Below are 13,882 nucleotides of genomic sequence, written 5' to 3'. Positions count from 1 at the left end.
TTTGAAAGTTGTGCAGAACCTTGCCCACTTTACTCCAAGCAATGGTTCTCAACTGCATGCAGTTTTTCCTCCAGTGAAATTTAGCAATATCTGTTGACATTTTTGATTGTCATGTCCGGGGGTAGGGGTGCTATAAACATCCAGTGGGTACAGGCCGGGGTGCTACTCAACATGCTATAATGCTTAAGATAATTCTCCAAAGTAAAGGGTTGTCTGGTCCAAAGTGTTATTAGTGCTAAAATTTTGAAACAACATTCAAAAATATTAAGAGCTGCTGTTACTGTACACTAGGTACTTATTAGGTACTTTCCACGTATTACCTATTTGATTACCACCAGTCCATTAATTAGGTACTGCTGACTTAACTTTTAGATGATGAAACAGAGGCTCAGGAGGGTAAGTAACTTGTTCAAGGCCATGCAGTCAGCATGAATTTGAAAGCAGAGGACACACTAAAGACCAGCTCCTATCATGTCACTATGCCCCACCCTTCAAAAGTACCAGTATCTTCCCCAAACTCTTCCAAAGAGTCCCTATTGAAATGCATGTGTGTCATGTGTTCAGATTGGGAAGGTAGCTAACCATGGCCTTTTACTCCATTCCCAGAGTCTAGAGTAAATAAAATCGTTTCTGTGATTCTGGACTGGAAAAGAGCTAACAAAATTAGAAAGGAAGACCAAGGATTCCTGTGAAAGAAAATGTCATTCTGGGAACATCCTCTTTAGAACACAGCTTTGCTGGGGAAAATGGGATTTCAGTGAATGGTATTTTTTTCTTCACTCATGATTCCCTTGATCTTCTCCTTGACCGTCCATCATTTGCTTTTCAGCCCTTAGGTGATGGCCTGCTGAACTCTGTTAGCTCTTCAGTCTCTTCCCATGGGCCTTGACTCTCCACCTGGGCCCCAGCTATGCATAACCATCTGCCATTCACCTGACAGGTTGACATTTTCATTTCTCTCTGTGAGTCTTTTTGGAGTGATGAGAACTTTCCCAGAAACTCCCTGTGAGTTTTCTGGAGTTACTCTAACAATAACCATAGGATTGGGGCTTGCATCAACAGAAATCCATTATTTTTTAACAGTTCCTTAGTCAAGAAGTCTAAATCAAGGAGTTGGCTGGGCCGTTCCCCCTCTGAGATCTCTAAGGAAGGGCTTTCCTTGCCTCCTCCTAACTTCTGTGGGCTTCAGCAATCCTGGGAATTCCTTGACGTGTAGCTATGACACTCAAGTCTCTGCCTCAGACTTCTGTGACTTTCTCTCCTGCGTGGTCTCTGTAATGTCCTCTCCTCTTCTAATAGGGATACCGGTAATTGGATTTAGGGCTCAACATAATCCAGTGTGATCTGATCTTGATCCTCAGCTGATTACATCTGCAAAGACTCTACTCCTAAACAAGATGACATTTTGAGTTTCCAAGCATTTGTGAGCTTTTGAAGGACACTGCTTGTATTAGGGCAGCCCAGAGAAACAACCAATGTACTGTGCACACACACAAAAAAAAAATAATAAAAATAAAAGAGATTTATTATTCGGAATGGGTTCACACAATCATGGAAACCAAAGAAGTCCCCAGATTTGTAGTCCAAAGGCCTGAGAACCAGGAAAGCTGTTGGCATAAGTTCCAGTCTAAGTCCAAAGGGAGAAGACCCCTGTCCCAGCTCAGAGACCATCAGGCAGAGGGTACGAATTTCCTGGAGCTTAGCCTGTTAGTCTCTTGTTCTCTTCGGGCCCTGGATGAGAGGACACCCACTCACACTGGATAAGGCAATCTCTTTTACTCAGTCTACCAGTTCAGGTGTTAATATTACCCAGAAACCCCTCAAGACACACCCAGAATAAAATATGACCCAATATCTGTGCATCCATGTTCCAGTCAAGTTGACTCATAAGTTAAATGGCACACAACTCCAACTACTACCTTTCTTCCAGAAGATTGTCCACAGTTCACTGACATCCTCCTGGTGAGGGGACAATTGTGGTAATTGACTTAGACCCTTCCCTGAACCATAGACAGCAAAAACTGAGTATTAGGCCAGCAAAGAAAAATTAGAGATTGGATATTGGGTAGGTAACTAAAAAAAAAAAAAAAATCTGTTATATTTCCAAGTACTTCTTTTTGAAAATTCAGGGCCATCCACACTAGTTTGTGCTTTGTGTTTGTAACAGACAAAAACAAAACAAACAAAATATTCAAGTTACTTAAAAAAAAAAAAAAAAAAAGACAATCAGGTTTTCAAGTAAGAGTAGATCCAGAGGCTTGAAGGCTTGGCTCGGGATTCTGTCTCTTTCTCCATTCTCACTTGTTTTCCTCTAGTGTTGGATTAATATTTAAGGAGGCTCCATCCGTGCAATGAGAAAGAAAGCCATCAACCTCTGCAAGTGTAAATAATCTACCTAACTGTGAGTCACAAAGAAAAGAGATGAAACCTCACTCCCACAGAATTCTGACTGGCTCTGTTTAGGTCACATAAATACATAAGTATTCCTACTCCAACTCCTGTTTCTGTTCTTGATCACTTCATCATACCTAGCAGTCCCAATCAATATCCTCCTCGTATGGCATGGGTGCGGGAGGACCTTCATTTGACCTCTGCCATCTACTTCTTTGACCACTAGAGCTAGTTATCTGAAACTGGACCACAATCACCAAATAAGCTATCCCAATCTCCAAACACTACATACTTGTGTGCCAGCGCTTTTGCTCTGATAATCCACATTTGCCATTTTTTTGTATTCCTTTTAGGGTATTTTCATTCTAGTTCTTTTCTGCTACCAATGAGCCTCCTCCTAGAATTTATTCCTTCTCTTCCTTTACTTCTTACTTTCCTTGTTCCTTTGCTTCTTACTTCCTTCCATTTCTAAATATACAAATAGGCATCCTTTTACAACCTTCCATCACTTCTCCCTGGTGTCATAGGACAGGCAGTTTCTCTCCACACGTAGTTGTCCCATCCTCTTGACCCTCTCCAGGACTGAGCACACCAGTCAGCCATTTCTTTTCCTATATTATCAGTTTCCCTGCCTGGAGTTGACCATACATCCAGTGGATATTTCAAGAACGCCTATATTTAGAAAACTTACCTTGGCTTCACATTTCATCTCTACCCTACCTGCCCTCCGTTATAAATCCAAGTTTCTCAAAAATAAGTCGACACAGGTTGATTCTACTTCCTCACAAAAAGTGTTCTTATTATGGTCATTGTTGTCTTCATATGCCAAAGCCAATGACTTCTTTTTCCATTCTCATCTAACTCAACTTCTCAGTACCTCTGAACTCAAAGACCACTTCCCCCTCTGAAAAACTCCCTTGTCTTGGCTTCTATAGAAATACACTCACAGGGCTTTCCTCCTACTTCTCTGAGTCCTCTGTTCTGGGGAGGGGCATTGGGCATTGTCTCTATGCATGCTTTTTTTTTTTTTCCCATGACTTTGAAAAGTCTACAACTTTCATATGTATGTCTCCATATATACCCTTTTTGCTTAGCTTCAGGCTCACAAAAGCACAATCTAAGTGATGTCTCAAGTTGAACACTTTCCTCACCCCCTCTGCCCCTCTCCGCATTCCCTCAGCAGGCACCTGCGCCCAGCCTCTGCCTGCAGCAAATGCCATCTCCATTCATTTTGGAATGCTGGGAGATTTTTTGCGTACCTGGCCCTCACCCATCCTCGCCGCGTAGTCAATGGCTGATTCCCAACAATCCTACCTCCACAGTGGATTTCCAATGTGATCCCGTCTTACCGTCTCCATTGTTAACTTGTCAACATCTAGTTCACCATCTTCAGTCAGCCTCTAAACTCACTTCACTTAATCCACTCTTGCTGCTGGCCTGCCCATTCTCCACACCATAGCTAGGGTATTGTTTTAAAAATCAAAGTTATATTATGTTACTATCATGCTTTAAATCTTTCAGATGTTTTCCATTGCACTTGGAATAAATGTCAAAATCCCTAGCAGGGCCTACAAAATGCTGCTCCCTGTGGAATTTTCCAGGTTCACATCATATTCCCTCTCTCTCACACCTAGTGCTCCAGCCACACTTGTCTCCTGTGTTCCTCAATCACTTCAAGCTATTTCCTCCTGGGGGACCTCGTGTATGCTCTTCTCTTTGCCTGAAATGCTTTCTCCCCATCCTTCTCATGTGCCATCTCAATGTCACTTTCTCAGAGAAATCTGAGATCCTACCAGATCCCCTTGAAGAGGACATTCCCTCCTCATACCCCTTTGCCAGAATGGACTGAACCACCCACTGCCTCTCAAAACTTTCCTCAAATTTTGACAATAATAAAAAAGGATTTATAAATCAGAATATTTAAAATTAGTCATCAGCACAAGTATTCCTTACACCATAAGTCAGGAAGGGTCCCTCCCAAATTGGCTGCTTCTTCCTGGGTCCCTGGGTTTTACAGCTTGCTTCCCCCACAGATAACAGTTCCCTTTGACCTGGACCTGACTCCCAGGTTCAGAACCTCAACACCCATGTCCCCTGGGTCTCATCTGTAGTCCTATCTATAATAACTTGTAATTTTCCAGCCATACAACTCATAATGAACACACCGTCATTGTCTTTTATATAAAATGGCTTCATTTCTTTTCTTTTATCTCTCTCTTCTAGACTAGTCTATATGTAATCAATATGCCCATTAAAGCTGATTACAAAAAAAAAGACTGATCCTTTTTCAAAAGTAAAGCCTTGGTATCTGTACCCTTCCTTAGAATGTAAGGGGGGAAATCAGTTTCAAAAATAACAATTTGTTTTATAATCAAGCTACATGTTTACCTAGAAATGGATATGACTAGGGAATTTTTTTTTTTAAGTGAACTGTCATGGGTGGAATTATAAATGATTAGAAAATGTTTTTTTAATTGGTCTTTTTTAAATTGGTCTGTAATGTTTATGAAAGATATCATAAAGTCTAAAACAGATAAAACACATAATCTTTGTATTCGGTGTTCTAGATGTTATTGCTCTGTTGGCAATAGGGGTAGGCAAGCCAAACCTCAGCGTCTAATGCATGATGTAGTATTTCTCTGTGCTCGGTATGTGTGGCTGAGAACTTACACACACATAATTGTATCTTCACTGGGAGGCCGAGCATTCTTAAAAGAACAATGTGTGGCTAATTCCCTCCAAAACTCGTTTTCATCTGCAGGCTGAATATTGATTCTTCCTGCCTCATATTCTTATGAACCAGAATTTTGGTATTACATCAAGAGGTTCTTTCCAATGGCTAACCTGGCCAAAGCATGCTGTGGTGGCTTCAGTAAAAAATGAAGAACACCTGTTCACCATGTGAAAAATGAAGAACACCTGTTCACCATTGTTTACATGCAGGCATCCTTTCAAAAGCTGAATCATCTCTCTCAGAGGCTTCTGTTCCACTTCCCTTCCTGTTCATTGTTCACCGTTACACCTTCTCCAGTTTCTCCATTTCACCTGTCTCTATGAGGCTCTAAACAGAATGCAGTGGCTGAAAGGAATGGAGAAAATGACAACGTGTGGAGCAAGGACAGTGTCTCCCAGACTGACTCCAGTGAGCCCCTCCCTGGAACCTCTGAAATATCAGGTGGACAGCCCTGCCAACGGAGTATTTACCATTAGCAATATACTTCGAACTTAGAAGGGTTCAAAGTGCCCCATATCTTTATTTTATGACTCAAGTTATATAAAAAATTTAACTACTGGTTGGATGTTTTTCATTCATTTCGATAACAGAATTCATTTAAGGATACAGAATGAAATTCCAACTATGAGTCTATTTCTTATCACAGTTTATTGAAACCACTTTCCCAATAGGGTATATTTTTTCAAGATGTTTTTTCTATTCCTCCTTTATGATAATTTTGCTACATACTTTCTTGAGCACTTATGCTTCTATTTTTTCCTTTCCCACAATCAGTTTATACCTTTTTCAAACTATTTTTAATCTTTTTCCATAATTTATTCATCTGTAAAATTACCTTAATTTTTTTCTAACTTGCTTCATTTCCTACAGCCCTGTAATTTTATCATAGTTGCCACCAATAATTAACTTTTACTGAGTGCCTACAGGTGTATAACCTTCATTACTTCCTGTCTCATCTATATCATTGTCTCTGATATAGATATATATGTTCTCTCCAGACCCCATCCACCCCTGTTCTCTCTCTCTCTCTCTCTCTCTCTCTCTCTCTCTCTCTCTCTCTCTCTCTCTCTCTCTCTCCCCAACTTGATAGGAAGTTAGGAAGTTACAGTTCATCTTCCCCTTGCCACCAAATACTAAATGACTTGTCCTTTCCCAGGGTACTATAACTGAGGCAAGGAGAAACTCAGTAGTTTTTATTACGCCTACATCTATTTTCGGTCACCCAATCTGCTGTTAGGGTTCATCAGCTCAAAGCTTAGAATGGGTGCTGTGATGTTGTATCCAAAGTCTGAGCAGAAAGTGAAAGAGTCAGGGGAAACATGTCCAAGATCCCAACAAAAAATGCTTTCCAAAACTGGGGGGCACCAAATGGGTGATTCTTCTACCCTAAATGTTCTACTTCAACTGACGTAATTCAATTATCTATCCCCTCTCAAGTAGGTTGATCATATTCCTTCTCATATATTGTTGTATCTGTAATTGTACTTTCTATATCCACATTCTTACCTCCCCATCTAGATTGCATGCCATTATATTTCTCTGACTCCATCTAGCATTGTGAGTGCTTCTTAGAAGACGCTTAATTAAAATCTATTGAATTAGAATAAGTCATCTCATTTCAGAATAAAACACACTGAATGAACCAGGAAATAATAATCTCTAGTACTGTGTATTCAGAATAAGAAAATGAATCATTTTAAGAATGAAGTCTCAGGAATCTGCCTATCTCCTTGACTTTTAGGTATACTCTCTTTTCTCTCTAGCTGAGAAAGAATATCCTGTCAAAGGGGGACTTTATAAGTCCTGCAAACACACCTGTATTTACAGGCTGGGACATTGTTGCAGGTGATCAGGCTTGTTCTTGTTGAGTTGGCTGACAGCCTGCCACTCAAATCACAGATCTGCTGCTCTCCCGACTGACTGTAAGGCCATGAAAAGAACTTAGAGGCCATAACAGCTCTGATGATTTTACATCAGTTTGAGTTCACAAAGTTTAAGAGGCCCCTGATCCCTCAACACTTCCAGGAACTTTCTGTTTTGTTCTTCATAGAACAAATTTTTGTCTGAGTCTTTGTTTCTCAATATTTATTCTGTTTTGCTATCAGTAGAAGGTAGTGCAAGAGATGCTGCCATGTGGACTGTCTCTCCTGAGCACATTGGTAGAGTTTCACAGATGACACCACAACACCAAGGTGGAACTGGGAGGGAGCCCCTCAGGAGTGAATTGTCATTTAGAGTCAACATGGCAGAAGTACGAAATGCAAAGCTGACTCTCAAGGAATGCTGTTTCTGTTCTAGTACTAGAACAATTCGTGATGGGACTTGGAAGAAACTTTTTCACTTCCTTGAGCCTCACTTTCCTCACCAATAAAATCAGTAAAGTGGGTATTAGACTAAATTATAGGTATGATCCTGCACAGTTCTAAAATTCTGTGCTTGGATTTACCTCCCGTAAATTTAATAATTTTCCCTATCCCCAGAAATCTATTTTAACTAAATAACCTTAGATACAACCAAAAATCTATATACAAAAGTACATCATTCAAAGAAATCTGGAAAAGGCTAAGTATTCATTTAACAATAAGATATAGCCAAATAAATTCTAACACATCCAAATAACAGATCTCGAGGCCATTATTAAAGTTTTTCAAAGAGTGTAAAATACTAGAGGGTGCTTATTTTACATGTCTTTCATTAAGTAAAGAAGACAATCTTAAAATTATTTGTGTTTAATTAAATCAATACATAAAAATGTTAATATTGATTACCTTTGATGATTGAATTATGAGAGCTTTTAATGTTATTTCAAAAATATTTTCTATATTTTGGACACATGATACTATCTAATAGTGAGAAGATGGACAAAAAAGTATAATATACTTATATAATTAAGTTTAAAAAACAAGAATATTTTTTTACTAAGGATAAATCCAGAAATAACTATATAGCTGTGAAATTTAAAGAAATGAAAAGTGCAAAAACAAGTTTAGGAATCAATTTCCATAAATGAGTAAGGTGAAAATCATGGGTTCATGTTAGGTTGTCTGTAAAATATATAACCCTCAATTTCACAAATGTTATTTAAAAATAGATATTTTATATGATATTTCCACACTAGGAGAGCATAAAAGAGCCTTATTATTTATAGCTCCATTGAGACGATTCAGAGGCGTGTATATTTTGAAAACATCCTAAGGATAAAATAGACTATCTGGCTATTGATACAAGTTGAGATGGCTAGCAACAGCCTTGTTCTTTCATAAGAAATTGTCATGAATAGAAGAGATACTAATCTGATTAATATTTCTTTAGGTCAGTTGCTCAAAGTGGCTCAAGAAACTATGTGCTTGCAAAAATTGTTCAGTAGATCACAATCTGTTTTCATTGCTGTTAACATGTTTTTTTTTTTTATTCAATATAAACCAGCACCCAAATAACAAAGCTCTTTGTGGTATTCAGAAATAAAGAATAGTCTTAAAATGTGACCTGAAAAAATGGCATTTGCAGAGGCTCAAATCGTTTTCTCTTGTTTTAGTTTCACTAATATTGGCAGCCAGTATTTTTTGTAGCCCTGCTGCGTAATTCAAACCAGTGACCTCTGAGCCCATATTAGTACCTTGAGTTTGTGATAAATTATATGCTCTCACATCAGAAGAGAAAGCAGTGAAGCAAATAACCTCTTAAGCTCCCTCCTGCCTCTGTGAGACCAGGGCTTGGCAAATCAACTTCCTGGGGTATATTCCAAATTATCACCTATGTTGCAAAAACTTTCTCTCTCCAGGTGATTGGATTCTTCACATGTAATTAAGTGGGTCACACCAGCACAGATTATATTACAAATTCAGCTCACACACAGAGAGAAATTAATCTTAACATTCACAAAAAGGAATTTCAAATTTTCAACAACCCTAATACACTGATGTCATATTCCATAATATTTTAAAAGAGAAAATCAAACAAGTTGATTTAACATCTGACAAATGATGCTCCTCATGTTGGCTGATCATATTAAATGTTCTAGTAGGCGTATGCATTAACTAGATAAAGGACAAGCTCTACGTTTATAAAATAAAAAATAATTAGATCCATGTAATGGGCACCTGACCATAGGAGCAAAAAGGCACACAGACGGTTCCAAAGAAATGCATACAAGCCCTAAAAGAGTCTCTGTTCAGGGAGCCGCACATGAGAATCATTATGAATTATTCACATGTGGGTCTATTGGTCTTGCCTTCATCAACTGCTCTAAAGAGGGTTAGTGGATGTTGGTTTTCCAGCGTGGCTGCTCCTTGTCTTTTTTTTGCCTGTTCTTTCAGTTTTTGCCTGTTTCACAGTTTTACAGGACTGTGTCCTCATGAGTCATAACACTTGAGGTTTTTTTCAGGTTTGTAGCAGTTGCCCAAGCTATTTTCATAATCTCAACAGATTTGTTGTAGGGCTTTTCTTTCTTTCTTTCTGTTTTTCATGATAGAGAAACCTTGCAATGCACAACATTCTTTCTGGTAACTTCCTGCAAGAAAGTTGTTTTTTTTTTTTTTTTCCTGTCACGGGATATTTTAACCCCAGGCTGCTGTTTTGCACTGTAGTCTTCAAAGGGATTTTGATGCTCATTTTCCCATGCAATTGGCTTTGGTGTCAGGTAATTTCCTGACTTAGATGACTGTGGAGAAAAGCAGCTGAAAGTTTATCTTGCTGAGTAATTCACAGTAGTTGTTATAGATCAAGGTGACCCTTAAAACGCTCCTGTTAATCAAATATCAGTACATTATTAAAAATGCAATCTAGGGGCTAGGACTGTGACTCCATGGTAAAGCACTTGCCTCGCACCTGTGAGGCACTGGGTTCGATCCTCAGCACCACATAAAACTAAATAAACAAAATAAAGGTATTTTGTCCATTTACAACTGACTAAAAAATAAATAAGTAAATAAATGATTCAATCTATATATACATAATTTCTATTCTGAAATCCTTTATGGTGAATATCCCTTAATACTTCATTTTAATTTGAAACAATACTAATAAATCATATGATCATTTTTGAGAATCCAATATGTTTCCTGCAGTGAACTACTTAATTTTTTTCATATTTATAGATTGAAAAATATATTCCCAAGGTTTTGTTTTTGTATTAATATATACATATTTAGTATCAGGGACTGAATTCAAGAATGCTCCATCACATCCCTGAGTCATATCCCCAGTCTTTTTATATTTTGAGACAAGGTCTCGCTAAGTTACTTAGGTCCTTGCTAAGTTGTTGAGGCTGAACTCAAACTTGCAATCCTCTTGCTTAAGCCTCCTGCATTACTGGGATTACAGGCATGAGCCACCACACTCACTTTACTTCGAAATTCAATATTCTTCTAATGGTCCATTTTGCACTGGAAATATGTGTAACTGATGATTGTTTGTGGGTGGTGGCAAGCTGCCTTAGCTACTTGCCTAAAATGGCCACTGTATTTTTACTGTGTTATTATCCAAACCCATATTATGAAACTTGAGACTAATAATATGTATCTGGTTAAAAATGAGTTATATCAACAAGGGGAAGTCAAGTACCGGTTGGTTTCTTCATTGTCCCTCTTGTTCAAAAGTCACAAACATATTTACTAAAAAATACTGTCAGGAATTTATTGAAAAGTTAGTACATTTCAAGCTCAGTGCATGTTGCCTCCTTTTTCATAACTTTAAAGATTTTACAGGGGAGTAAGTAGAGGTTTAGAAAGGGTAAATAATCTACCCATAATCACAAAAGTGGTGTGTATGGGAGCCAGGTTTCAAACCTGCCAATGCTTGAGTCCATGGTTGCCCCTGGAGCTCCCCTCTCCAGCCTCCTGGTAAGACTATGGGTGAAGGAAAAGGCTGCAGCGAGGCTCTAAGACTTTAAAGGCAGCAAGGAATGCTGTGAACAGCACCGCAAGAAGCAGCTTTCCTCCAGTGCACCACAGGGGGTGAACGGCTTTTCTTTATTGGAGAAGTAGCCCTGCATCCTGATGCCAACTCTCCCTAATTTCTTGGTGCAGAAACATGAATAAGACAAGGTTCCTCAGAGAGCCCATGTCCAAAAGGAGAAGATAGATCCATCAACAAATCATTGCAAAATAATACCTAAATTTGGGAGGTAAACAAAGCTGAGTAACAAGGCCAGGCCTGAGGGACCAAGTTGCCTGGAGCCCCAGCTGGTGCAGGTGTGCTGGTGGGGAGGAAGGGCAGTGTTGAGCTGAAGGAAAGCTCCAGGCTCCCGGGGCTCTGTCTGTCTCACCTTAAAGGACCAGGACTCCTTTCCTCCTACTCCACAGTCATTGGTTTGGGGGTTCCCAGAAGTGACCACAGTTGATATTGACCTAACTTCAAGACCCTGCTCTTAATATAACTTCCTAAATATAGTTTGGCTAATTCTAGCAAGGTGTATCACCATAGTTCCAAATTTATCCTCTAAAATTGAAGTAGAATTGAAATTAATCTGTTTAAGTAATGGTTAAACACAAGACTTTAATAAAAAGAAAATGAAGAATTTTTCCTCCTTCTTCTAAGCCGTGAGTAAAGTTTGCTCTAAGGGAAAAAAAAAAAAAACAACTTTGTCTACGGATGTAGTTTTTGAGCTTTTGTGTTTACTGAATTTTTTTTTTTAATGTTCCTAAAGGAGCTGTGGGATTATTTGCTATTGAATTAGTGACCAGCATTTGAAAATATTTAGTTGGCAGAAGCAGGAGATAATGATCACTATTTCAAGAGATTAGTGGTGATTTAAAAATGCATGTTGTTATTTCATTAGCTAGTTTAAATACTTTTGAAAACCTTTTATTCTTATACCTCTGTTATTCATTTTTTTTTTTTGTTTTTTTTCCCTTGTTCATGGAGTTGAGTCAGCAAGAGAAACATTCAAATTAGACTGTCATACAGGAAAAAAAAATATGACTTTGTCAGGGTGGGTGGAGGGGGAAAAAGCAACTTTTTGTCAGTCTTTTGTATTTCAGCAGCTGGATTCATTGCTACCATGGTAACGGACCACATGATGAGGTGTATTAGATTGCTGTGTGTTGAGCACAGGGGGAGAATGAACACAGCTTTTTATTGAAGTTAAAGGTTACTTTGGAGTTTCTTCTGTGGAAATGTGTAAGGTCAAATACTATAGCTCTCAGAATATGTAGTGCTTCGGCAGAAGAATTAGGGGCATGTTGGTGCATTTAACTACAAAACCAGGTAAGGTACAATTGAATCTATGAAACTGAACTCTCTTCCTTTTGTAGCAGTAGCATAACTGGCTGGTTGGAATTTCACTGTCGCCCCCGCCCCCCAGCCCCCACAGAGGCACAGGACAAATTTCTTCTGTCCCCTCCCCAACTTCTCCACCTCCGATTTGATGTTTTTCATTTGGAAGTCTAAAACTTTGAAAGTCTAACACATTGCAAAATTTTAGAGCTTTCTGGTAGAATGTGCGTGCCTGTGTGTGTGTGTGTGTGTATGAGAGTCAAAGAAAGAAAACTGCCAAGGAAATAATAAGAATGCAATAATTAGTGTCTTCAGATCAGTGAGAAACCAAGAAAAGTGTTTCCTTGTTTTTGTTCTTTGAAAACAGTCCGCTTTTCTTAGGGGACACCTTATTAGTGGCATTAGTCCAAAGCTGCTTGTCTCATACTAAATTAAGCAGTAGGACAAAGTTCTCCAGCATGTTATTTAGCTTATTTGTTGTATGTGGGATTTTTTTTTTCCTTCTTGTATTATATTACCACCAGCCTCATCCAACGAGAATAGTTCAGTTTTATCTATAATTTTGGCAACGTATTTTATTTCCAGCAACGTTCAATTCTTTTAGGTATTGCAGCTATAAGAGTCCTGGTGGACTTAAAAATAGAAGTAAATATAATACGGGTGAGTGTAAAATGAACTCTTTTGCTTGGAGGCAAAGACCTGAATGTAAACAATTCAGTGTGACTTGGTGAGGCATCAAATCCCAGAGAGCAGTAGCCTCCTCCTGAGCTGTTTATATATCACCCTGGTAGCCTGCTTCAAGGGGAGGCTTCCAGATACACAGGGCAAGCTAGTGAAGAAGAGGAACATTTCCTTATTGATAACTTATTTTGCTTCCTTGTTTATAGTTTTTACTGATGTTTTGTGTTTGATTTGCTTAGGGAACCTTACCATGCATTTCACGTTTTAGCAGAGAGCTAACTTATGCAACTTCTTTCTGGACCAAATTGTCTTGGCAGCTTTTAGAGACAAAACCTAACTACACAGTAGCAGAGACTACTGTTATTACAGTGTATTTACTGTCCACCTGCAGTTTTTCCACATATGAAAATCTTTGAAAAATGCTTTCCTAGTGAGTTAAGTCAGTTAATTTGCCACTAGCTGGCACTGATTATAATGAAAGTCAATAAATTACCCCAAGTCGAATATGTACTACATTTTCTTCAAAAAGGGGAACTTAGATTTGATTGTATCCACTTCTGAGCTGATTTTCATTGCTAGTTCCTTAGTCTCTTGTTTTTGTATGTTCAAGTCATCTTCCAAGTTTGAGCAAGGAGTTACAACAGAAACATTTTTTGTTACATTTAAAAGTAATTTTTGCCATAACCTCTCATGATAACAAATATCAAAATCATTATAGCATTATGAAACATGTCACTTCTATCTGCTTTCATTCTCCCCCACCCTTTTTCCTTTTTTTTTTTTTTTTGAATACAGAAAAAGCTATGAATTTTGCCAGGACATTTTAACTGAATACTTTTGTCAACTCTCGTTTAAATCATG

General features: G+C 38.5%; 1 protein-coding gene across 9 annotated transcripts in view; it reads left to right on the top strand.

The window, feature by feature from the left end:
* Positions 1-13,882, top strand: part of Dtna (dystrobrevin alpha) — a 346,528-nt gene that overhangs the window by 173,437 nt on the left and 159,209 nt on the right. The window contains exon 1 of one of the 9 annotated variants that reach the window (XM_026400022.2): positions 12,187-12,331. The exons of the other annotated variants lie outside the window; for them this stretch is intronic. The gene's annotated coding sequence lies outside the window, so the exon portion shown is untranslated. Of the gene's footprint in view, positions 1-12,186; positions 12,332-13,882 lie in introns of those variants that run through there. 9 annotated transcript variants of the gene reach the window in all.

Source organism: Urocitellus parryii, chromosome 13 (genome assembly GCF_045843805.1).
Source record: "Urocitellus parryii isolate mUroPar1 chromosome 13, mUroPar1.hap1, whole genome shotgun sequence".
In the NCBI taxonomy this organism is placed as follows: Eukaryota; Metazoa; Chordata; class Mammalia; order Rodentia; family Sciuridae; genus Urocitellus; species Urocitellus parryii.
Note: the sequence above shows the minus strand (reverse complement) of the source record. Positions and strands in the feature narration are given on the sequence as shown.